We start from the raw sequence: 27108 nt of genomic DNA, 5'->3' as shown, positions 1-27108 counted from the left end.
CTGGACCGACAACTTATTACCTCAACTCTACACAGTTCCAGAGGATCACCCACTTTCTGAGGATAGGAAAAGATGAATTCCATCAGTGCTTGCTCTCAGGGCATCCCTGAAGACACACTTGGGCTTCAGCTCACACTAATGATTCTACAAAAGCACCTATAGATCTTTTCTTGACTATGAAGCACTTTGTAAGTGTTGCGTTGTTTGACTCAAAAATGGTGTGAGGGAGAATGAAAACTGTTATCCTCATTTCACAAGAAGGAAAGTAAGGTAGAGGAAAGAGAAGTGTTCCACTCAAAGAAACAGCTAGACTGCAACAAAGCCAGATTCATGTATTTTATACTATTCGATATTACATAGCTTGCCTAGGAGGCTTGGGTGGCCTGGCTGGGGGAAGGGGAGCAGGTAACATCATTATTGCCATGTAATCATATTTTACCACAGTTGTGCAAATTATGACGTGATACTGTCATCTACAAATGTGTTGGGTCTCATTCATAGCTGTCCTGGGATGCATACAGCTCATTCACCACAGGATGGACAGGCCTGGTAGAGCAAGAGTGTGACTGTTTTAAACCAATAACAGGTATGGAACATAGTTTGGTGCTAGCAGAAGAGAGAGTTTCTGGATTGCAGAAGCCTTTTACAGTGTGAACCCCCAAATCTTTCAGTAAAAAAGAAAGTTGAAGGTTTCTGAAGCTAATGTGGATCTTATAAAGGAGGAATGGGTACCAGTAGGACAGTTTGAACAGTGCAGGAAACTGTTTCCAGAACTGTGCAATAATGGTTTGTTCAGAATAGATGGTCTCCTGTATTAAAGAGCTTTGGGATCCAGACATTTAAATTGTCTACCAACATGATGTCAAGCACATAATGGTATTGTTGGGTCATGCTGGCAGGAGGTTCTTCATGAGTTTCCTACCTTTCTTCATGGCTTGGGAACAGAGGAAGTGACTTTATTGCATTCTGCCAATTTCAAGAATGTGTGTGCAGCTGAAGGTGGTGGTACATGCTTTTGAACCCAGCACTTGGGAGGCAGAAGCAGGCAGATCTCTGTGAGTTTGAGGCCACCCTGATCTACTTAGTGAGTTGCAGGCCAGACAGGGCCACATAGAATAACCCTAACTCAAAAAAAATAAAACAAAAACAAACAAAAAACAAATCAAAAAGTGTGTATGTAGACAGCTTTGGAAGATAGAGATAAAGTCTGCCTATGGAACCACTGAGGTGTGCACTACACACCATTAAAGACTCATATGCCCTATGCTAGAGTTACCTCTCCCATAATGCTTCCTGTCAGGATGCTGCCTGACTCTTTTTATGATGACCTGTGGCAATCAGGGATCCAGGAACTGGTGCAAGAAGATACTGATATTACTGTTGTTGCTGAGGGTAATATGGTCAATTATGGCGGACAAGGAAAGTTAAATTTTCCAGCATCTGTAGAAGTATGCCATGCTGAATATTGGATTGAAATTGGCCTTAAGAATTCTTGACAGACCATAGGGTACCCCTCCACAACATCTCTAGCTTTTTTGTTTGTTGTTTGAGACAGGATTTCACTATGCAGCCCTAACTGGAGTGGAACTTCTGTGTAGATTAAGCTGAACATGAACTCAAAAGAGATCCACCTACCTCTGCCTCCCACATGCTGGGATTAAAAGCATGAACCACCATGTCTGGCTACCATACCTCTCGGTTTATGTAAAATAAGTAAAGAAAGAAAGAAATAGAATCAAAAGACACTGGTGCAGTTTTCTGAGTCGTCCACATTTCCGGCAGGATGATTCTGCCTTTCACACAGAACCACCGCCTGTGGAAACCATATAGATAATTGGTCAAAGTGGTCAGGAAATGATATGCAGACAGTTTGAAGACTTCCAGACCACCCCACTGATGATGTCAGTCCCTCTGTGAGCAGTGATGGACAACCTGGGATCCAGGCTTTCAGACGGAGGCACTAACTGCCTTTGCATCTGTGATAATGCTCAGCACATTTGGAAGTTAGTGTCACTGTGTCCCACAAAGCTGGAACTTGACCCTTGGTCTATTGCTAGATTTTTCCTTCTGAAGCAACCTCCAGATCATACCAAAAAGGGCAAGGTAAATCCTTCCTTTCTGTATGCTATGTTTTACATTATGATGAGCCAATAAAACACACACACACACACACACACACACACACACACACACACACACACACACACACAAATCATCTCTTGTGTAATTTATGCTTATCCATGACTGGAGAATTTTCTGTAGCCTTTAGGGTTGAGGAGGTCAATGGCTTGTAGAACAATGTTCTCTAGATTTGTACTGTCTGATTGATAAAGATAAATGTGACTCTGACCCTGATGTTCATTTCAGTGTTTGACCCCCTCCAGATGTTTGAATTTTGTTCCTTCAGGACTTGGATCCTAATTGTGTCCAGTTCATAAGAACTTTACTTATTCTTCTGATTCTGCCTTTTCCATTGTAAGCACCTATTTGAATCAGGGAGGTACCCAATCTGGGTACTTTACAGAAGTCCAGCAAATACTTGTAGTATCAGCAGAATCTGATAGTTCTGGTCTCTTCTTGCCCCTGAAATCTTCACCCTAACTAGGACTTTTTCTGAGCGACAGTGGCATCTGATGGATGTGGTGTGTGCTTTAAAATGAATCTGGAATCTTGTGGTTGTGCGTTTGCTTTGTTGTATTAAGACAGGGTCTCACTGTAGTGATATAGAGTTTCTTTAGATGCTGCAGACGTGTGGTGGTCCTCCTTCCTCAGCCTCAGTGCTGGCTTTACGGGCACCAGCCACTGTGCCTGGCTGCTTCCGGTTCATTTGTTGTTTGTGTTTGCAGTTTGGCTTTGGGATTGCTAGATTAAATTGGATTAAGTGTGCCCAAGCCATTGGTGCTGTGCCCAAGCCATCATTCCAGATCTCCCTTGTATCAATGGAGGGGTTATTAATTTGTTCTTCCAGGACTCTTTATTGATACCTAACTCAGCAGAGAGCGTGGTCCCCATGGATCCTGGTTAAGAAGAGAAGTTCTTCCCTTTGGGGCAAGGCGAACAGCACCTATTGCCTTGCCCATGGCTGGCATTAACCTTAGAGGCAGAGAGGAAGGAGAAGGGTAGGGAGAGTGCAGTGCTGGACTGGGGATCCCTAATTGCATGTTGTTGTCTGCAGGGACTGTGCCTGGCTCTCTTCCTATTGTTTTTGTGCTGTGCCTGTTGCTTAACAAGGTGGTTACTTCATAAACATGGCCCAACGAGTGCAAGCAATCGCCTTCTTGGATGTTCCTTTTTGCCTTAATCATTCTCCTGGAATTCTGCTTATTAAGTTGTTGACTGGAATAACTGGATACTGTATTCTGGCTTACTATAAATGTTCCTGTATTCGATTAAATGTGACCAGTTTCAGTTTCTGCTTTTTCTCTGTAACCAGAAAAGAGGCTCATTATTCACCACATCCCGGATTCTTCAGCTCTGTAGCTCAGATTAGAACAGAGTTCTTTCTTCTCTCGTTCTCGAGCTACAGACGGCAACTCCATGGAGAAACTGCTTACACATGACTGAATGATTAGGTCAAGCCTAATGAAGGTGATGATATTGAGGGTTTTTAAACTTACGTAAAAAAAAAAAAAATCCTTCAAGCTAAACATAAGGGGTTGTTTGTTATTTTTAAAGAAAGCATTTGAAATACCTACATTTTCCCACAAACATTTCTACTGTGCTTTACAGGATGAGGAGTAACTTCTGTCTACAATGAGCAAGTGTGTGTGTGTCTGTGTGTGTGTGTGTGTGTGTGTGTGTGTGTGTGTGTGCATATGTGTGTGTGTTGTTTCCTTATCAGAATTCTTCCTGGCTGGATGGCTTGCTTGCCTTACAAAACACCACTTTTCCAGTTCCCATTATTATGTGAGCATGTGAAGGATAATTTACTTCATATTATTTAAAGCCTTCTGAATATTATTAGCACGAGAGGAAACCATGGAAATTATGGGTTCCTGGTTCAGTATTTTAACAAATATTTGCCAAGAGCCAACAAAAACAATATTTACTGCATGACTGAAAAACAAAAGGCCATAGTCCTTCCCTCCTTGGAATTTATTGTTCATGGTTTGCACTGTTTACCTCACTGAGCTCTGCAAGTATAAACTTCAGCTGGTTTGGAGCTGAGAAGGTGAGTGTGCAATAGAAGAGCATTAGGTTGGGGAGATTGGAGATGCTCTTTTCTGTGTAATCATGAGCCAAGGTTAAGTGCGGCTGTTGACCTGATGGCTGGGACCAGTGCAGGGGACATGAATCTGTGCAGTTCAGCTCAGTTCAATGAGTGTTTATGGAACACCTACCATACACCAGGCACTTTGCCTGGACTCTGGAAATAAAAACGAAAAAGGCATGGTTTGCCCCTGGGAAATAATTCATTCTAAGGGGTTCATTGTTCTGTAATTGATGAATTTGGAGAAGAGCTCATTATGCACTTATTTGGCTCTTTATGTACTTATTTTGCTCCTGAGTAATTTGAATCTTGTCCAAGGATGACTTCAGTAGGCAAATCCTCGTCGAAAGACCCAACCGTCTTTTTTTGCCATACATTCAAGGTTTGACAAACCCATAGATATAGTGTGTGAGATTCAAGTTCAGCAATGCTACCCCAGGCTTTTCCACCCATCAAATGTGGTCCCAACAGCATGCCATATGCCCTTTTCAGTCTGCCAACAGCCTGGCTCTAGGAAGGAAGCTTGATTGTCACCAAACAATAGATGCAGTATTGCTTTTTTTTTTTTTTTTTAAAGAACCATTAACTAAATTTTGAAGCCACTCACAAAAGCAAATTATAAGGGATGTATTTGTGTTTGATTAATTTTTTCATGTTAAGCCTTCCTCAATCCCCGAGTACAATGTATAAGTAGCATTCATGTTTGGAGTAGTAGGGGTGTAAACCTAGATGACAAGTAAGAACCATAGCAAAAGGATAGTGGCTGGAACACTAGGGAACAACCACTTACCCTAGCCTGGAAGGCAGGTCTTCATTCACTCCACCCACCCACAGCACATCCTAGCATTACTGCCTATGAAGGTCAAGGTTCTTTCATAACTGTTTTTGTTTGTGATCTTGACTTTTCTCTCTTATCCTAGAAGGGCAACCATCAAGATCTTGGTGAGTCAATTCTGAGTGATACACACAGCTACTCCTTTAGCTCACTATATCAACCCTCAAGGTTCCGGGCCTTCAGAAAGACCGTCAATCAGTTTGGCTGGCTCCTTGGCTAACAAATATCCACAAAGGGATGGATCAGGAGGTCAGTGATGCCTAGATCATGTCTCAGTCCTGCTGTCTCGTTTCATCATTTCATTCCTTTTTACTCTTCTTTCAACAACTCATACAAATTCTTTGTATCACTATATAGTTGACCTTCCATTTCCGTGGATTCTGCAGCCAGATTCAACCAATAATGGCTAGAAAATATGGTAGAGAAAAACTGTCTGCATCCAGGGTGCCATTACTTTTCCCTAGAGAGCTTCCCAGCTTTATAGGTTTACTACTAGATCAGCCTAAAGAATCAATTCCTAACATACTGAACTGTGGGGGAGGATGGCTTCTAAGAAAGTCTCGGCCTATTCAGGGAAGATGACCCCCAGCTGGCCCTGTGGTGGGCAAGAGGAAGAAAAATGGGAGACCAAGACCCACATGACCAGAAACTAGAAGCAGTCTTTTGTTTGTAACTGCTCTGCTTGCTCCAACCTCCATTCTGATGGACATACTTTGGTTTTGACTACTTGTCTGATTAAAAAAAGAAGCCTCTGGATGACTTGACTGCAAACAACATGTAAGCAAACAAACAGTACTTGTACTGAACAAGTTCAGACTTGAAAAAAAAATCATTATTCCCTGTGTAGTAGTACAACTATTTGCCACAGCATTGACTTCACGTTGGGTATTGTAAGTAATACAGAGATAATTTAAAGTATTTCTGTGGTAACAGCTTACACAAAGGACTCGAGCATTTGTGGACCCTGGTGTCAGTGGGGGATCTAGAACCAATTCCCAACCGTACTGAGGAGTGATTATATGTATTGAACTGTAAAGACTTGCTTGAATACAAATCCTAAGCATTTGCTTCCTCCCCTATCCTGTTTGTTTTCTAATTTTGGAACAGCAGGGTGTGCTTTGTCTTGGGATTTATGTACTAGGGGACAAGTGATATTTTCAGGTTACAAAAGAGAACATTCTTATATTTTGTCATTAATGACTTGGAGGATGTTGTACCCTGTTGTCCATTTATAGTGCAATCAAATAGAAATGAGCGTGAGTTCCCAAGCTTTCTTTCTGAATTTAATATGCAAAAATCAGTTCTATAGAGAGCTCACAAAACATTAGCAATGCAACAGAATATTAGTGGTTTGAACTCATCAGTTAAGAAGTTTTAACCATTCTCCATGGTGCGTGCTTATAATAGTTCCTTTTCTATTGCTGTAATAAAGCACCATGATGAAGGAAACTTATGGAAGAAATAGTTTATTTGGTCTTACGATTCCAGAGTGTTAGAGTCCATGGGGACTGAGGAGAGACTGCAGACATGGCTACTGTGACAGCAAACTGAGAGGTCACATCTTGAACTATAAGCAGGAAGCGAAGAGAAATAAGTGAGAATGGATGTGCCTTTTGAAACCCCAAAATCTACTTTCTCCAGCAAGGCCACACCTCCTAAGCATACCCAAGCTGCCATCTGAGGACCAAGTATTCAGAGCCTTTGGAGAACACTCTCACTCAAACAACCACATCACAATCCCTAGACCTATTGGTTTGTGGTCATCATAGTGCAATCTCATTTAGTCCAACTCCAAAAGTCCACATAGTCTTTCACTCTCAACACTGTTTATAAGTTGGGAGTTCAAATTCTCATCTGAGACACAAGGTCATCTCTTAATTATAGACATCAATAAAATCAAAAAGCAAATTATGTACTTCCAACATATAATGGTACAGAATACACATTACCATTCCAAAAGGAAACAGGAAACACTAGACTAAAATGAGTGAAGCCAAGCAATGAGAACACGGAATCCTGTTGTTCTCTGTTCAGAGTCAAAGGACTCAGGTGGCTCTGCCCTTCTGTGGGGCATACATGAGCTACAAAGATCGTGTGGAGAGGAAGTTAGCCCAAGTTGTGTACGCTGAGATAAGATACAAAGATCAGGAGATGATGTCAGTGCATAAACAGCTCGAAAACAAGGAAATGAGTATAGGGTGACCTTTAAAACGATTGGTTGATTCCTTTATCCCCTCCTAGGATTCTGAGGTTTTCTAGTATAAAAGAGGCTTACTAACAATAAACGAGTTCTTGCTTGACTTGACTCCCCACTGTGTCTGATTGTCTCCAGGTAAGAGGAAGGCTGGGAAACTGGGCCTTTCCTCAGTTCCAGGCCACCTCCTCAGAGAGGTGACCTAAGTTCCTGATGGGGCAAGACCCCACACCCTTCCAGATGTGCTGCTTGCAACATACATCCCTCTCTTGGGCTGGTTCCACTTTCTGCATACAGCTTTCCTTGTCAGATAGCCCACAGCTCTGGCTTCTCCAAATTTGGAGTTTTCAACACAACCCTGGCTTTGTTTCCACAGCTTTATTCAGTGGCTTCTCAGGTTCTCTATGCAGAAACCTGCCACATATCTGGCCTTGGTGGCTCTCTGAAACTTTTGGGGAAGATTCCACAACCCCTTTACTCCTTTCTGCATCTTTTCTAATTGGAAGACACTACCAAATTCTGAGGCTATCTTGGGATGGACCCTTGTCCTCTCAAGCTGCATTGGCAGCAGCAATTACAATTTGGAGTTGCTTTGTAGGAGAAGAGCACTCCTTAGGCCTCTTCCTTTCACAAGTTGGAAGTTCAGCTGGGTGAGTTCTGGCTCTGAAGGCACCTTTCCCTTTATTCCAGTGCATGCAGATCAGACCTCTCCTTCATCTCTAACTCTTCCAGCATGAGAGGGTCAGAGTCCACAGTGGTGGAGTGGAGATCACAGGCATGGCTGTGCTGAGAGCCCAGGTCATGAGCTACAAGCAGGAAACAGAGAAAACATGGAATGGAGTGCGGCTTTTGAAACCCCAAAGCTCACTCCCAGCGACATGCTTCCATTAGCAAGGCCACATCACTTAAGCATTCCCAAGCAACGTTGCCAATCATGGACCCAGCATTAAAACATCTGAGTCTACGGGGGACATTCTCATTCAAACTACCACACTGCCTGTAGTCTCAGTTGCTTGGGAGCCTGAGTTTGTCTACAGTTTCTAAACGAATATAGTGAGAAACACTATAGACTGTCTGCAGAGCAAATTGCATGTGTTATTTCATTCCCAGATTTTCCTGTATTAAGGGATTTATATGAGTACCACTTCATCCACTAACTATTTCTGCTTATTTTTCTGGAAATATTATTAATACTATAGTCAGCAATGATCTTTCTAGCCCCAAATGTTCCTGTGTTATTTTGGAACAAGTAGTTAATGACTCATAGGCCATTGGGCATCTAAGCTATGGTTAACCGGTAGTCAGGTTAGGAAACTCTGTTCCCATTAACTCCCCTTCTTAGCTCAGAACACCTCTGTATGCCATTTTTTTTTCTTTTGATTCATCATCTCATGGTCACTTGTTGGTGTTTTCAAACCCAAAGTAGAAGCAGTGGCACTCCACAAGAAGTATTGTTCCTATTTCATTTCCATCTTAGGTAAAAGCAAGAAAAACAGGTCATAACTTGGAAAAACCCATTTTGTTATATTTTCAACCTGAGAGGTTTGGATCAACTTTGGTTGAGTGTCTGAAGTTTTGGCTCCTTACAGGAAACCTAACTTCAGAATTTTAGCACAATTCCTGCTTAGAAGAAGATGCCAGCCATATTTAGATTTTGCTGACACATAAATACTTTAGCTACCAAGCCATTTTTACTTAGTATTGTGATGTACTAAAAAGTTACATTAGGAAAATTATGTAAACTCTAATAATGGCTGAGCTGTCAATTCATAGTCTCATGAGTTGACTTATTCATTGATTATGAGGCTTTACTCACTGAATGAATGCTTGATAAAAAGTCACTATTTAAAATAAATCTAAATAAATAAAACATAAGTTTATTTATGGCTAATTCTTGGTAGGGAATGCAAAGTGTTCCCAGAATGTAAATATAAACTGTTTTGTGTTCTAATAACCATCTAGCAGGTTGGTAGATTCCATGAGGTGGAGGAAGTTTATGCCCAGATATTCATATTTATTATATCTTCTATTTTTAGGTCCATCAAGGTAAAAAACTAATTGGGCATATTAGGATGAGAAGCCAGAAAAGGTGACATTTATATGATTCTAGGTAGGTATTATTTTCCTTGGCACTGTTTATGTTTTATTGTTGTATAGATTTATCACAGTAAGTATTTACATTTTTTGATTTATCTCCCCTTCTACTCCCCCCTCCCCTGAGTTTGACAGTGTAGCTCAGGCTGACCTCGAACTTACAATTCTCCTACTTTAATTTCCCAATTAAAATGAAAAGCATGCATCACCATGCCCAGCTTTCTTTGCCTGGCTTCTGATCTAACCATCTAATACCATTCATGCTACTTATCATGCTCCTCACAATAAATAGCAATACAAGTCACACAGAACCCAAGATGGTATTGCTAAATAAATGCACTTCACTTCTCTTCATAAGATACTCTCTGCTATAATTTTTTTTCACCTCTGCTTTTGTGGCAAAAGTAAGTCACCTCAAGGGAGGAAGATGGGAAAAGATTGCCTCAGGGGTGCAGAATATAGAGACAAGGGAAGCAAATTCAGAAGAGGCCCAACCCCTCAGGTTGAAGGCTTGCTGTAAAAGGCATCGACTTCAGTATTTGCTGACATTCTGAGAGGGTGTGGTGCCTCTTTCATTGTGTGCCCACTTGCTTCCATGTAGCAGGAATGTCCTGGACAGGGTTAGAAATGGCTGCTCCTCTGGGTTTGTATGGTTTAGACTAAAACCAAAGTGCCAGAATTCTTTAAAATGATCTCTTCATGAGTTTCTAGACCTTTGAGCAGACTCAAAAGTGGAGAAAGGTTTTAGTAGTTTATCCAACTCTGTATTATATACCAAATTTTAACAGTTTTGCTCATAGTTAAATAATGAAACAACCTTTTATTTCAGGTCAGTTCCCGCCCCCTTTCCTAAAGCCTTCATCCAAAGTAAGAAAAAAATGAAGTAAAGGGCAGCTAGTACCTGCTCAAATACTGCTTAAAGCAAACATTCTTCTATTGTGTGGTGTCTGCTACTCACTTTCCCCTTCAGTTCTTGGAATAATATCAGTCACACTTAAAGATCTAACATTTCAGACGGTTCAGCTGAATAATACTGGATGAGTGAGAAAGTCCTAGCAGGGAATTTATAAAGAAAATGTTGACAGAGCCTGGATTCTCACAGTGCTGGTGGGTACCATGATTAGAATAATGGTTTCCTTGATCTCTTCCAGAAAGCGTTCCAAACAGTGGAATTTGTAGTTTTTCCTTTGGTCCCAAGATCAAAAAAACACGAACAATTTTACATTTCTAAGGTTGGAGAGTATCTGTTTCCACAATTTCAGTGGGAAAGCAACCCACCCTTTCTCAGTTTTATTAAAAACCACCATCTTGGCTTCAGTCTGTGCCGTTACAGCCGCTTTCATTATGGCTCAGATCTTCAGTTATGAAGTAGGAGACTGTTGTTTGCCCCTGCCTTTTCTTTCTAAAAAGTTTTTTTTTAACTTTTATTTCTTTGATAATTTTATTAATTTAGTACAATGTATATTAACATGTCAAAATTTTATTTATTTTTATAGTATAGATATTTTACCTGCATGTATGTCTGTGCACCATGTGTCTGCAGTACCCATGGAAGACAGGATAGGATCCTCTGATGGTTGTGAGCTGCCATACGGGTCCTCTGGCGGAGGTGTCAATGCTCTTAACTACTGAGCCATCTCTGCAACTACTGAATAAAAAATATTTAGATCATGCCCACCACTGGCTCTCTCCCTTAACTTCTCTCAGCCAACTTCATGTCTGTTCATCCTCTTCCACCTTTTTCTATGATGTATTGAATCTAACTAGTGGTGCCTATGTGCACACAGGTATAGGGTGCCATCTGCCAGAGCATGGGCAGCCTACCATGGGCCACACTGCTAAAGAAAACTGTTGATTAGGTGTGTCCCAGAAGACCCTCTCTCTAAACAATACAGGTTATTGCTGTTGTCCTTGGTTACCCACTAAGACTTGATGGTAACACTCTACTACTGAAGACAACATACATGTCCTGTTTGGTCACAGGACATGGAAAAATCCAGTTGGTGCTGATTAGGAAGCTTCTTCCCTGCTCTAGTTTTGTAGTGCTGGAAGATGCTTTCCAGGCTGTTGGTGGAGAAACGCCATGAACAGTTTTACTCAGCTGTGAGCTCTACAAGCTACGAAATGACTATCTTAAATATATGCCCATTGGTACAACAGCAGCATGAAGGCCCCCTCTCTTTTGAAAAGGTTCTTACTAAGCTGTTTTCAGTACAGTCAGTACATGAAAAACTGAAGATAGGATAATGCAATATTTAAACCAAACTGAGTTCAATTCCTCTCTCTGACGCTGGGTAACTTGGACAAGTGCCATGGCCGCATGCCTGTGTCCTCACACTTGTACATATGGATATTGATAATGCCTCCTCGAAAGGCTTTTATGAACTGAGGTGTCTGGACCATGGTAAGTTCCCAATAATGGATCTTATCATTACGTATATTGATTTTTAACAGATAATGTGGAAATACTTGCCATTGTTTCCTAAGATGATTTCACTGTGTTCCAAGCATGTGTGATGTTTGTTTTAAAAATAAAAGTAACTAGCTGGGTGTGATGACATGCACCTATAATCTCAGACTTAAGAGGTGGAAGCAGGGATATCAGGAGTTCCAGGTCAGGTCAGCTGCACACTGAGTTCAAGGCCAGCCTGGGTGACATGTGACCCTGTCTCAAAAACTCTAAACAAATCATTTAAAGAAATCAAAGATGAGGCATTCACTGAATTCTTTTTCACTTAATTATGTACTCGTGTGTGTGTGTATGTGTGTGTGTGTGTGTGTGTGTGTGTGTGTGTGTGTGTGTGTGTGTGTGATATGTATTTGTATATGTAGGTGCACACTCCTGTGTGTTCATGTGCACAGGCCAGAGGAGGATGTCAGGTGTCCATTCTATGTTTTTCTGGGTCTCTTACAAAACTAGACTGACTGACTCTCAAGCCATAGCCATCCTCCTGTCTCTACCCCTTGAGTTCTTGGTTATTACTTGTGTTACATGGGTATCAGTGATCTGAACTCTGGTCCCCGTGGATACTCAGCAAGTGTTTTTACCTAGTGAGCCATCTTCCAGTCTCTGGACACTTCTTTATGGAGTTCTCAGTATGTGAAAGTTGTCATCCTTTTCCCTCAAGGAGCTTAGTACCAGGTATAACAGTTATGCTTTGAAAATTATCTTGATAGCTGAAGGAAAAAAAAAGAGGTGATTTAAAGGTTCAGTAACTATTTACATTTGTGTTTTATTATCTGATTTCAGAATGCAGACAACAATTATTTCTATTTATGTAGACTCTGAAGAATGATTTAAATTACCAAAGCCTTAATAGAGATAGCATCCTGTATTGATACATTACTCTTTTATTGTTTTAGGAAGTTATTTTTCCCCCCACAAATCATGTCTATCTTTTTCACCATGTCTGACAAAGCACAGCTTAAAGAGAATTCTAGTCTGCAGTTTAAGTATGCATGCATTAAGACAGCCTTTTAATTTCTTTGCAAAAGAGAAGATTTTTTTTTCCCCCATTATTACAGTGAAACCCAGGGTCTGGTGCCTGTATTCTTTTTTTAACTGATGAAATGCATCTTAAGCCCCCAAACAATATTTTTACATAGAAAAGAGCAATGTCTTTTAAGTTTCAAAGCTAATACCACAAGAGTTATCTTGTTAACATGGTCTTAACTTAACCACTCAAAATCTTCCCTGTTTCCTTTCCTTCCTTCCTTCCTTCTGTTCTTCCTTCCTTTCTTCTTTCCTTCCTTCCTTCCTTCCTTCCTTCCTTCCTTCCTTCCTTCCTTCCTTCCTTCCTTCCTTCCTTCCTTCCTTCCTTCTTTCCCAGCCCCTCACTCCATTATTTGTGAAGAGAGAGCCTTCACCTGAAACCAGTATTAGATTTCTAGTTTCTAGAGTGATGAAAAATGAATGTCTGTTGAGCTAGGCATGGTGGTCCACATCTCTAATCTCAGTACTTAGGAGGCTAAGGTGAGTTCAATATGAGCCTGGGCTACACATCAAGATGGTCTCAAAAAGAAGGAAGGGAAGGAGGAAGGGAGGAAGGAAGGAAGAAGAGGGTCAAGTAAAGGAAAGGAGGCCCATTGTTTAAGGAATGCAGACTCTAGTATTCCTACCATAAATTGACTACGACAAAAGTTATTACTGAGTGTACCATCTCCGACTAGAAAATCATCAGACAGAGTGGCTAGGGTGTGAGGAGGGGGTGCTGTTTAGAGAAGGTGTAAGGATGAGAATGAGCCAGGAGGCATGAAAAGTCAGAGTTCATGTACTGAGGGAGGAAAAGGCAGAATAGTGGGGCCCAGAGGCAGGAAAGAGCCAGCAATGAGAGACAAGGCTAGGAGGCAGGGGTCTGTTCATGCAGAGTCTCCTTAGCCTTTGTAAGGGAGCAAAGGAAGACCATGAACTGGTGCTGGTGGTAGTTAGATTTAGCATGACACAGGTCCCCCAGACTATCACCAGAGCAGGACTGGAGAGAGGAAAGGAGACTGGTAGGGAACCAATTCTTTAGTCTAGAAGACAAATGATGCTTATTTGGGTGAGTAGGGTTTCTGAGGATGTGGAGACAGCTGCAGTCACATCATTGAGCTGGACGTGACAGGCTTGCTGAGAGATTTCATCGAGGGAGTAAACGGAGGGACCAGGCTCCAATTCCTCCAAACATGTTTGACTTTGTGTTGCTTGTAAACATCTTACCCCAGTGTCTCCAGTACTTCCTAGCTCTTCTTTCACCATCCAAATAATTGATGTCTACTGGATGTTTTTGCTTTTTCCATCCAAGGGAAACTCCTGGTTCTCTCAGTTTATGAAAACGTATATGGCTGGGTGGTGCTGACACAGGCTTTTAATTCCAGCTCTCGGGAGGGAGTGTCAGGCAGATCTCTGAGTTCCAGGCCAACATGGTCTACAGAGCAAGTTCCAGGATGACCAGGTTACATAGAGAAACCCTGTCTCTATAAAAAAAAAAAATTTAAAAAGGAAAGAAAAGAAAAAAGAAAAAGAAAGGAAACATATATGAAAAGAGGGGGTATAATAATAAACTATTTCTGCATTTAGAATGATGATGAGAAGGAATGCTAAACCCATCTCTTTAGGCTTTTCTCATCACTTGTATGAATGTCTGCACTCTTATGGCTTGGAGGACAGCAAAGGATTTTGTGCTTTATTGAAATAAATATCATTCCAGTGATTCTCTCAGCCTAACATGCACAGAGACCAGGCAGGCTCTCATATCAATGGAGAATCTGAATGTGTAAGTCTGAAGGGTCAGACCTTTGCACTCGCTCAGCTGCTGGCTAGTGTGCTGACCCTGTGAATGAACTTGAGGTGTCTTCTCTGGTAAGCATCATTGCTTTCATTTTTCAATGTTATCATCACCCAATCAGGGAAACGGATGCATTGGAATGCCTAAGTTCATTGCCAGCAGGTAGAAGAGACCAATGAAGAAACATCTTCCTTCAGAAATGCTAGAAAATATACATCTTACTTTCTTTCCTGGTCTACAGACAGCTGGAGCATCGATTGTTATACCATGTGCCCTTTTCCTTCATGGCTAACAATTCTATTACAAATTTCAGGATACTTTATATAAAGCTGATGTAAAATTCACTTCACCAAGATGCTTTATATATGTTACTATTAGTACTTAGTATATAATTTTTGACACAAATATGACATTTGAAGCATTGCTAGTTTAAGAATATGCTAATTCTATGGGGTTGGAGAGGTGGCTCAGCAGATGAGGGTGTACACTACTCTTCAGAGGACCTAAATTCAGTACCCAACAACGTATCTCCAGTTATTACAGACTCAATGCTTCTGACCTCTGTGGGCACTCAGACTCACATATGTGCACACACACTTGGTTAAAAATAAATCCTAAGACAATGAATCTGCTAATTTGGGAAGATCTTTGTTACATAACTACTTAACTATTATTCTAGTTAGGACTTCAAATATGTTTTCAGCCAAATAAGTACACCTTAGCTAGAAACAAGACAAGAGGACATCCTTCCTGCTACAAAGCAGTTATTTTGTTACTTGTCAAAGCTCCTCTACTTTCTAGCTTTCTTACATTTTGATATGTGTGTATGTATATATATATATATATATATACATGTATATGTATATATGTATATGAGATTATATGTAGTTCTAATTTCATTCTGTTGCTGTGACAAATACCATGACAAAGGTCAACTTAGGGGAGGAAGGGGTTAATTTCAGCTTATAGGTCACAGCCCATCATTGAGGAAAGTCAAGGCAGGGACCCAATCTGGACCATGAAGGTACTTTCATGCAATTCCACATATCAATAGAACTCAAATCAAAGAACTCACATCACAGCCAAGGAGGTACGGCAGGAACCATGAGGATGCTGCTTGCTGGCTGGCTCACTTGTAGACTGCTGCTTAGCTTAACTTCTCATATAGCCAAAAATCCTTGCCCAAATGGGCTGGGCTGTTCAACATCAACTAACAGTCAAGACAATCCCTCACCGGCATGCCCCTATGTCTATCTGATCTGAGCAATCAACTCCTCACGGAGACTCCCTGCTCAGATGTCTCTGGGTTCCATCAAGTTGACAAAGCTGACTAGGAAAAGTATCTTTGGATGTATGATATGTTAGAGAATTGACTCCAAGTTCTAAAAATATATATGTGTGTGTGTGTAATATGCATGAATGTAAATGTGTGTACATATAGGTATATATTTGTATGTTTATATGCATGTTAAGTATCTTCTGTCTGTTCAAACATTGATATTAGTGATTCATATCCAATATTTGTAGCTAGAGTTTTCCTGCCTGATCCACAGTCAGGACAAATCTCTCTCACCTGCCAGTCCCACAGCTGCTCAGACCTGACCAAGTAAACACAGAGACTTATATTGGTTACAAACTGTATGGCCGTGGCAGGCTTCTTGCTAACTGTTCTTACAGCTTGAATTAATCCATTTCCATTAATCTATACCACATGGCTCATGGCTTACCGGCATCTTCACATGCTGTTTGTCATCTTGGCGGCTGGCAATGTCTCTCTGCCTCAGCCTTCCACTTCCCAGCTTTATTCTCCTCCTTGTCCCGCCTGTACTTCCTGCCTAGCCACTGGCCAATCAGTGATTTATTTATTGACCAATCAGAGCAACACATTTGCCATACAGAACATCATATCCAATATTCCTACTTTTTCAGAGTTTTTAAAAAAGTTTTTTTTATCTTTATTTTTATTTTATGTGAGTAGGTGATCTGCCTACATGTGTGTCTGTACACCATGTGTGTTTTGGATCCCCTGTGAGTAGTGTTACAGACAGCTATGAACTGCCATGTGGATGCTGGGAATTGAATCCATGTCCTCTGGAAGAGCAATCAGTGCTCTTAAACCCTGAGACATCTCTCCAGTCTTCTACACAGTTTTTCGAAAACACTGTTATGAAAATGTTTGGAGAGAAAAAAAAAAGCGTGCAATAAACCTTTATGTGTACCTGCTCATCGGCGGGCTCCTAATTTGAAGTTGTGGTGTTGTGAGACACAGTGAGTGTGCCATTGTGAGACACAGTATTAGAAAAGTACACTAAAACTGGTGACAGATATGCTATCTAGCTTTTTGTTTGTTATATATTGCATTCCTATCTCAAAGTAACTTTGTGACACATAACTTCATGCAATTATAAAGTATAGTTAAAATAAACAATAAAATGACACCATTAATTCACAGACGCCATTCTGAAGTACAGTAGATTCATTTGCAATGTGTTGTGTTAGATTTTTAAGCAATCAGGGATTTTTATGTAACCCCATACAAGTAAACATTTTCTCTCTTTAAAGAAGAACTTTGGGTTTGAGTGGAAGAGATGAGTAAGTTTTCAGTCACCGACGTCTTAAATCAGTGTTGGATTTGGCACCTTGATCTCGAGTGGGCTGTGGAGCCAGGTCGGCTTTAGAGAGAAGAAGGCCTGAACTCAGCCATTGTGGGGGCTGATCGTGACTCAGAGTCATTTGGTGACAGAGTCCAAATCTGAACACTGACTCACAGGACCCTCCCTTCTGTTCCCCGTGACAGTAGCCCTGAAACCTCAGAAGCATTCTCTTTCATGATTTGTTTTGCATGAAAAGTCATTCTAGCATTTATCTAGCCTCCATTAAATAATGACTATTTTATAATTCAGACTGAATGAAGCCCTGGCCTCATCAAATTCAGACTCAGTAAGACTTGAAAAGAAATTTACAAGTTACTTAACAGAGAAGTTATTATAATGTACTTAAGAAAGAACAAAGGTTATGTTACAGCCGTGAAAGTTCCATCAGCTGTTCCTACCTGTCATGGGTCAATGTCACCATAAACACACCGTAAGAACAGAGTCAAGCTCCATCCTTGCCATACTTCCTTACATTTGACATGTTGAGGTTCTGGTTTTTGGCTGCCAATTCAGATCTCATAGCAAAATCTGGTCTTTACATTTTAGTATAGAGGGAAACTCTGAGTTATTTCCCCATTACATCAAACAAAAGAAAAAAGTAGAAATATGTGGATATTTCTATTTTGCACAGATCAGGGATTGGCCTGACACTGCCTTCAAGTGACTTCCTGCTGGCTACTTCAGGATGAATAGCCAAATGAATGACGTCACCTGTAGGTGAGTATTGTGACCTCCACTGAGCCCTCACCTACATATTCCTGCACTTTAACTGCTTTGGTAGTGCCTGGAGGAGAACCTCCTGAGGGTTGAGGCAATTGGGAACAGGATGTAGGACAGGGGGTCCCAAAGGTTCTATCACGTTGGATGGATCATCACTCTGAGCATGCCCTTCGTTCTTACTAATACTAAACTCAGGATAGTTTGGAGTAGGAAGAAAGAACTACAAAGAAGTTGGAGGCTGTATTCCATGTACTGGCAGGGCTTGGGGCTACCATGTCCTGGGACTCTGCCCTCTCATGGCTCTGAATATCCTTAGTTGTTCAACTAGGGTCAAATTGTGTTGGCTAAAAGATAGTCCATTAGTCAGTGGGAGATACAGTAGTTTATGTTTAAAAATATGCAAGCAATGTATAATTTTCCCCCACCAAGACATGCTAAAGTTCTAGGTTCCAGAGCTTGCTAATATGAACTTATTTGGAGATAACAAGTCTTGGTGATGTAATCAAGTTCAGGTGAAATCATACTGGCTTAGTATGGACCATGACCTAAATGACTGACATCCTTGTGATGGAGAAGGCTCTGTGAAAATGGAGATTGGTATGATTTATCTATAAACCAAGCAATGTCCAAGCCTTTTTAGAAATCCTCAAATGCTAAAAGAGACAAGGCAAACCTTCTCCTCACCTCTGGGCCTTCAGAGAGAGAGAAGATCTTGTTAGTTTCTCAATTTTTGACTTGAATCTGCAGTTCTGTGTACACTTCTGAAGTTCAACCCCACCCAGTTTGTAAAGGCACTTCTGGGGAATCACGACATCAACCAGGAAAAGGAAAAGGAAATATCATGACATATTCTATGACATATATAGAAAACCTTTCTCCTCCCTAGTGCTCTCTCGGTCTCAGCCGGAGCTCTCTTCCAGACTCTAGGCTGGAGTACATTTCATTCTTTCCGTATCAACCATCCAAATCATGCATTACTGATTAAACACAGGCAGGCATCCCCAGCCTGACTCAGGAATGCACATGAGTCTCACAAGGTAGAGAGTCGTTTCCAGGTAGTATAGCACCCAGCCATCAACCACTGCAGTGTAGATAGTGGCTGACATCAGCAGAGGCTGATGTACACTCTACCTCCTCTTGCTACCCAATGGATCCCCATATCATCTCCTAAGAGTGTGGCTTAGTATTCAGAAAAAACTCACAATTCCATATCCAATGTAAGGGTAAAGTTATTGGCTGCCTAGAAAGAAGGTATTTTTGGAGTAGTCTTATATTTAAGTACACACACAACTTGTGTATTTGACACTCTTGCTCAAATACCTTTACTGGCTTTCCCTGGAGAGTAAAGTATAATGCAAGACCTTAGTGTATCTCAAAACTGGTTCCTCTCCTGCCTGAGAGCCCTCCTTCTGTGTTCTGAACTCTTTACTAAGCCCCTTCCCATAACTGGAAACCCAGTCCAAGTACCCACTCCCACAAGAAGGCAGTGTTATTTCCACTTGACCCTATCTTAAAAAAAAAAAATGGATGTGTCTGAGAAGCAACACTCAAGTTGTCCTATGCCCTGCCCCCAACACAGTCACATTGCACAACATGGTATACCTGTTCATACATGATCATGCACACATATGCATGTATACACATAGAGACAAGAAAATTATGACTGAATTAACTCATTAGGAAGCTTACTCCAAATAAAATCTCTTGTAAGATGGTCTAGACCAGTGGTTCTCAACCTTCCTAACACTGTGACCCTTTAATATAGTTCCTCATGTTGTGGTGACCCCAAACCATAAAATCATCGCTACTTCATAACTGTAATTTTGCTACTGTTATGAACCATAATGTAAATATCTGTGTTTTCCAATGGTCTTCAGAGACCCCTGTGGAAGGGTTGTCCCACCCTCAAAGGGGTCGCAAGCCACAGGTTGAGAACCACTGGTCTAGACTAAAGAGGGCATTTATGAATGATGAAGGAAAAATGAGAAAGTTCTGGGTCCTAATCTGAAAAGCTTTCCCATTTTGTGTCTGTGCGTATGGCACACGAATACATTTGTAATACATGAGGAATGCATCCAAATGCAGAATATGAGCTGTTAGAGGTCTATTCCACCATTTTCCGTGTGAGCATATGGACGAAACACCTAGAGCTCTAAGGTGTCACCAAGACAGCCTTCTGCAGTACCTGAATTCCCATGTTAAGTTACAGCACAAGGAATGAAGCCTGTCTTGTTGGCAAGAACTGCTTTTCCTTTCACAGCCCAGGCCGGTGTGCTCAGCTGTGGGTGACTAAGCCAAACTTGACACAGGTTCACAAGAGGCCCCCCCAAATCTGACCACCATGGAGACTTGGCAATCAATTTGCACAACTTTGAGAAGCAGCTCCAATCTGATTTGTCTTTTGTTATTCTCTTTCTTACCTTGTATTTCTTTCCTTAAGAAACTCGGGTCTGATCTCTTCGTAGGATTTGGCCCACCGAATTGAACTTGATGGTTTCAGTTTTATTGTTGTTGTTTTTCTTCTTTTAGATTAAAAAAAAAAAAGAGTACAGGAGTCCAGGCTCCCGCAACTAGAAAAGCATTAAGCTTTCTTCTTCTAATTAGACACTTAAAGACATACTATGGTAAGTCCATGCTTTGCATTCCCTGGAAATTGTTGGGGGGGAGGGTAGTTCCCCTAAGCCCTTCTAACCTTTTCCTTTAAATAGCTTGGTGACTTCTTGTGGCCCATGGGTGAATGACTCCAGCTCAACACCTGAACATTGACCTGCTTGAATATTAGTTTCCATTTCGTTTGTGGGGCTTTTCCTCTGTAAGAATTATTTTATTTTCCCTGCCGTCATTCTCCATCCTGTCCTTTGTGCTTTAGAAAGGCCCTCTTTCCTCAGCTGAAGAACATTGGTACCAACTGCTTGACTCTCAAGAGGGAGATGTAAACTGAAGGGAAAACATTTGACCTCGAGACCATTCTGTCAGAATGCACTGATCCTTATTTCCTTTCACACTCTCTTAAGCTTCTTGTGAATTCCTACTAGAGTAGGTACATTTATTTATTGTATGAGTGTGTGTGTGTGTGTGTGTGTGTGTGTGTGTGTGTGTGTGTGTGTGTGTTATGTATGGTGTGTTTGTGGTGTTTGGGGGGGGATGTGTGTGTGTGTGTGTGTGTGTGTATGTGTGTGTGTGTGTGCAAGTGCACACATGCCGAGCTCAGAGAACACCTCTCATGAGTTGGTCTGTCCTTCTACCTTGTGGGATCTGGAGATTGAACATAGGTGGTGAGACCTGGGCAGAAAAGGTTCTATTCAGTAAATAATCTTGTCAGCCCGGCATTTTAGGTTTAAAAACCAGGATTAGAAACAGAAGGGAGACACGATCAGCAATTAGAACATTCCTTCAAGTTCTAGAAATTAGGACAGAGTCCACGGCAGCAGGTGAGCTGACTACCAACAAAGGAACGAGTGACTTTTGTTCAAAGTTTGCTCTGGAAGTTCAGGAGCCCCCACTGAACTTTGTGCCTGACTATCTTAACACTTCTTATTTTGTATTTGAGAGTCTGGCCAGGATTGGAAACAGGTGTGAAGAATGACAAGAGCTGATGTTTTTGCAGTACTTCGAGCCAGGAGTAAGTAAGCAAGAAATTCTAAAATGTCTTGAGAAACTTTGTCCTCAAAAACAGTCTAACTTGTATTTTTTTTTTAAGTGTAAGAGTTAGACAGGTGAATAGTCATACCAAAACGGAGCCTTCCATGGACGGAAAGAGGGGTCTGTAGTCACGCCAACATGTTCATCTTCGTGGGGGCTTTAGTATCCCTTCATATCTTCTCTCCTCTGATGGTCACAATCACTACATCAAAAACGAAAGTTTGGTAGGGTTGCTTTGATTTTACAAATGAGCAAATTGAAGCCCAGTGTTCAACAATGAGGTTTATTTTGGTATTTTTACCTGATAGGCACTCATACACGCTTTCATATGTCTTGATCTAGTAACAAATGAAGATTATTCTAAAACACTATAGTTTGATCTTAATTCCCCGAACCATTCAGGCTTGCAAATGCAAGTCCTTCCTTTAGAGACAACAAAAGTACATTATGTTTCTAGCTATGCATTCTGTCATGTCCACTCCATGTACTTTCTTAGAAATATTCAGAAATCGACCTACTCTTTTCAGCCTTTATTATTAATAATGATTTGATGTTAATTGGAAAGGATAGAAAGAACCAAACACTTCTGGTTCCCAGAAAATTGATGAACTTATCATTAAAATGAAGGGAAATTTGGATCTCAACATTTCTAGAATCTTCAGAATGGCTATAGTTACGGGAATGGAAAGCTTAGCTAGTTGGAACCTGTTAGCTGATACCTGGTTTGTAAGAGCTCTAACACTTTAAATGTATTGAAATTTCAGAGACATCAGTAAGAATTTCCAAGTGGTAATGTTGTGTTTGAATAAGTCTGATAATCCTTTCTGAATATTTGAATATCAACCCTGTTTGTGTATGTCATGTAACTGCTACTTACTGAATGTATATTTGGGGCATAAGGATGTGGCTCAGTGTTAGGGTATTTGCTTAGTATGTTTGGGTTTTGTTTCCAGTACCACAGTTTAAGACAAAATGCAACATATCTACCCAAAACCCACTTGAAGAAGCAGAATGTAATCGATAAGAATATACCTTGAAACATTTGGATGATTGTCATTATACACATTGAAATGGATCTCAACATAGAATGTGTGATCTAAAATTAGAGAGAACTTATTTCAGAACTGTGTAACTAATGTTCCAGTTTCGTGTTAAAGTTGTATTCTTTATTGACATATATAAATGTCTCTCTGATACAAATTGTTAAATTCAATACTTAAATCCTTTTAAAGTGGAGTACATTACACAGAGTGTTCTTTTTCCATGGTATCTATGCAAACATTTCAGTGTGGTGGAATTTGTCCCTTCTTGATACATATCACATCATCTCCAATCCTTGGATTGGAACTTAGAGCCTCCGCTCTGTTGGAACTCTAGCTTATAGGTACTAGACTGTGGGATTTTTCAGCTTTGGTGATCACATGAACCAAACACACACACACACACACACACACACACACACACACACACACACAGACACACACCACGACACACACACCACACAGTTTCTATGAAGACATTCATTAATATATTTCAGTTTAAGGTAAAGAAGCAGCTGGAGATAGCTGTTGGAAGCTGTGTTGGATTACCAGCAAAGATAAGACAGGTCCTCAGTCCTTGTCAAAAGATGGTTTAGCAGATATTGTATAAGGCTCCCTGCAAAACAGACCGTTTGACTAGATTATCTTGGAAACTATTAGAATCCACTACTAAATGAAATATCAGCTTCAAGAAAGAGTCCCAGCATATCATATCTGGAGGGAACTTCAAAAATTGTTTCTTATGCTTCACTTGTGAGAGGAAGAAAGTAAGCCCCTAGAGAATGCAAATAGCTCACTGAAGATCAAAAGGTATTTTTTTCCCTGAAATGTGATTGACAGGAGACTACCATTTTGGTTTTACTTAGAACATACTAAATCTGCCTATGCTGTATGGGAAACTAGGCATCTACCTTTTTGATGTCCTAGTTTTTTTATTTCGTGTTTATTAACATTTATGACTCACAAAGGTTTTCTACTGTATACATCCAATTGAATCGAATATAAGTTTATACTGCTTTCTCCCCAATTCATGTATATGTATAGTTATGGGAGAGTAATCTCATGGACTTTGTGCTTTGAGTAATTGTAATAACTTGAAATGGAAAGTTCAGCCTTGGCTTGAAAGATAGGAAATACTAAGAGTTCAATAGGGCTGGAGATATGGCGCAACAGTTAAGACTGCTTGCTGCTCTTCCAGAGAGTTGGGGTCTGGCTCCTTACAACCACACTGAGTGGCTCACAGCAGCCTCTAACTCCTGTTCCAGGGGATCCAGTGTTCTCTCCTGGCCTCCACACACACATAGCAGTTTTTAGATTTTTATTATTATTATTATTATTATTATTATTATTATTATTATTATTATTATTGTTATTAATGTGCTCTGTGTGTGAGAGAGACACACAGAGACACACACAGAGACAGAGAGAGACAGAGAGACAGAGAGAGACAGAGACAGAGACAGAGACAGAGACAGAGACAGAGAAGACAGATTACAAGATTAGGTTCTTTCCTTCCACTACATGGGTGCTGGCATGGAACTGGGTTCAGCAGGTTTGGTGATAAGCACCTTTACTGGCTGAGCCGTCTAACTGGTCTTAATTCGATGGAATCTTTATGAAGATCTTTTATTGGGTCCTTTAAGCAACTCTTGGAAAGTATTTTCCAAAGGTGTTTATAATGGCATATAATAGAAAAATCGCATTAATTTTTATTTTCTGGTTAATTTTAAATTACAGATGATGCTTAAAAACCTACTTGGACATGGTGGTAGATGTACCTGTTGTTCCATTCGCCCAGGGAGTTGAGGTGGGAGTATCTCTTAAATCTATGAGTTCTAGAGCAGTCTGGTCAGCAGCAAGACTTCATCTCACCAATTACTTCAAAAGGATTTCCTCTTCGACCCTTGCATAGGATGAGTAGGAAGCTTTGAGATAATAAAACAGCTACCTTTTAGGAATGCTCACCATGTGTCCAATGCTGAGTCCTCTACACCTACCAGTCAGTTCAGTTCTTATAGCATTCTCATGAAATACACCTTTGTCCTTCCATTTCACTGCTGAGGAGACTAAAGGCCCGAAGCTGTGTTGTGATGTGTACACAGCCACAGCCTACCCATTGGAGTGTAGAATGCAAGTCTCCAGTTTCTAATGCCATGGTAGCTATAAAGGAGTAAGGGATTTGACTTCAGCTCAGTATTCTGAGAACACCTGGGTCATATTCCTTCACAGGCCATAGCCCAGTCTAGACCATAGCCAGGTCCCAGTCCAGGGCTATTCCTGATAGTTGGACTTCTTTCTATATCTTGGACCTATAAGCTCAACCTTGGTCCAAGAAACTCCCAGGTTGGAGCATCATTTAACAACTGTAGACACAGGCAATACATGCCTAGAAATGTACTGGAATGTTTAGAACTACAGAACCAGGCGATACTTGCACAATCAATAGTAGGAAACTTCTATAGCTCAAAACCAAGGGGAAATCTGACTAGATCTCATCTTCTTCACTAGCTCATCTCTTCTGTGTCTCTTCTTCCATTATTAATTTTTCTGTCTCATCTACATGGTCTTCATTACTAAATCGTCTTTTCATTTCTTTTGGTGATGTTGTCTTGAAGACAGGGTCTCATGTAGTCCAGGGTGGCCCCCAACTTGCTTTGTAGCTGAGGATGACTGTGAACTCCTCACATCTCTGCCTTAGCCTTCTGGTTTCTGGGACTGCAGACATGTGTCATCGCACTCAGCCAATCCATCTTTCTTGATCACTATAGACACACATATCCCAATATGAAAGACATTGAACTATGAAAGTTACTCTCAGGGGTAGCAGTATGTGCGTAGTATTTTCCTTTTCTTCCACCACAGGATTTTAATTTCTGCTTTGGATCTATTGGACATTCAAAAGTATGTATAAATGGTTTTATTTTTATAGTTTTTAGAGGAAATATATCCTAATCAGTGATATCCAAAGAACTCTGGAAGATCATTTTGATTGGATAAAAGCTCTAAAATATTTATTAGATTTATTACCATTTGAAGTAAAAATGGAAAATTCAGCTTAACTTTGCTTTGAAGAGGGAAAGTTATTATTCAATAAACAATTGCATTCCAGATCATTTTGATTCGTATTTGAGAGCTCATTTCTTAGCTCTGGGAACATTTCATTTGCTTCTATCATGCTACTGAGAAGAACAGAGAAATGACAGCTCTTCTTCTTGTATTTATTTTATATATATTTATGCCAGGTAACTGGGGGCTACATCTTTGATAGAAGTATTTACTCCTGGGGACATATTTTCTGGTTGTATTTCATATAAGATGCACAACAGTGATTGACTGCAATACATTCCAATGGACTCAAATAATAAAGCTGTAATTCTAGTCTATGTCAGATCACAACTGGTGTGTCTGGTGTGTTAGTATTGTTTTGTGTTCATCAGGAACCACAGCTTTTACATTTTAACCATATCCAGCCAGAGATTAAAGGAAAACATAGACTCTTATGAAAAGTTCCTCCCTTAATGATCGATGAATCCTTTCCTCTCCAAGTTGGTTTGGTCAGTGTTTTATCGAAGCAACGGAATTCAAACAAGGACACTTTATTAATGCAAATGGAGAGAGAAATTGGTGTGAACTGGGCTACTGTCACTGGAGAAGATAAACACTGGTCAAAGTCTGGGTCTGTTTCCGACTGGAGTTATCAGGGCTTTCTAATGGCCTCAAAATGGAATGGAATGGAAGGGAAGGGAAGGGAAGGGAAGGGAAGGGAAGGGAAGGGAAGGGAAGGGAAGGGAAGGGAAGGGAAGGGAAGGGAAGGGAAGGGAAGGGAAGGGAAGGGAAGGGAAGACCAATGGAAGATGTCAATATGCAGTGGTCTGGGCCAGTGGGCAGGATGGAACCTACACTTACTGTAGTAGAAAAGACTATAGAGGACCAGTTTAGCTCATGTAGTTAAATCTGTGACACTTCAGGCATCCCACTAAGAGGGTCAAATATGAAGCCAGATAACTAAGCCTGGAGTTCAGGACACAGGTCAGACTAGACACAGGAATCTGAGAGAGCTAGTTCAAGAGGCAACACTGAAAAATCTAAGCCTGGATGAGATAATCAGAGAGTGAGTCAACTCAAAAAAGGGATTACAGACTGAGTCCCAGGCAATTACTGGTTTGGGGGGATGTGATGGAACCAGAAAGGCAGACTAAGAAGAAACTAAAAATAAGGGAAGAGAAAGACAGGAGGGATCCCATCTTATAGCCATGCTGAGTAAGAAAAACCTGTTTCAAGGATGATTCTTGTTCTGAAAGCTGGCTGATTATGTGGGGGATTCAGGAGTATCACTAAATTTAGCTATGTGGAGAGTCATGACACTCTTTCCTAAGAGTTTCCTTGGAGTGGTGACAGGAGCCTCTGAAGTAAGATGGAGAGAGAACAGGAGAAGTGAATTAGAGGCAGTGA

General features: G+C 40.7%; 1 long non-coding RNA gene across 3 annotated transcripts in view; it reads left to right on the top strand.

The window, feature by feature from the left end:
• Positions 1-4955: 4955 nt before the first annotated feature.
• Positions 4956-27108, top strand: part of LOC128118509 (uncharacterized) — a 62734-nt gene continuing 40581 nt past the window's right edge. For 2 of the 3 annotated variants that reach the window (XR_008221244.1, XR_008221243.1), the window contains exons 1-4: positions 4956-5294; positions 9276-9349; positions 17886-17971; positions 20504-21596. This is a non-coding gene — a long non-coding RNA (uncharacterized LOC128118509). The remainder of the gene's footprint in view (positions 5295-9275; positions 9350-17885; positions 17972-20503; positions 21597-27108) is intronic. The other variant, XR_008221245.1, reaches the window with a different exon arrangement.

This window comes from Peromyscus californicus, unplaced genomic scaffold (genome assembly GCF_007827085.1).
Source record: "Peromyscus californicus insignis strain IS unplaced genomic scaffold, ASM782708v3 Scaffold_22__1_contigs__length_63687245, whole genome shotgun sequence".
NCBI classification, from domain to species: domain Eukaryota; kingdom Metazoa; phylum Chordata; class Mammalia; order Rodentia; family Cricetidae; genus Peromyscus; species Peromyscus californicus.
The sequence above is the reverse complement of the archived record's forward strand: the minus strand, read 5'-3'. Positions and strand labels throughout refer to the sequence as shown.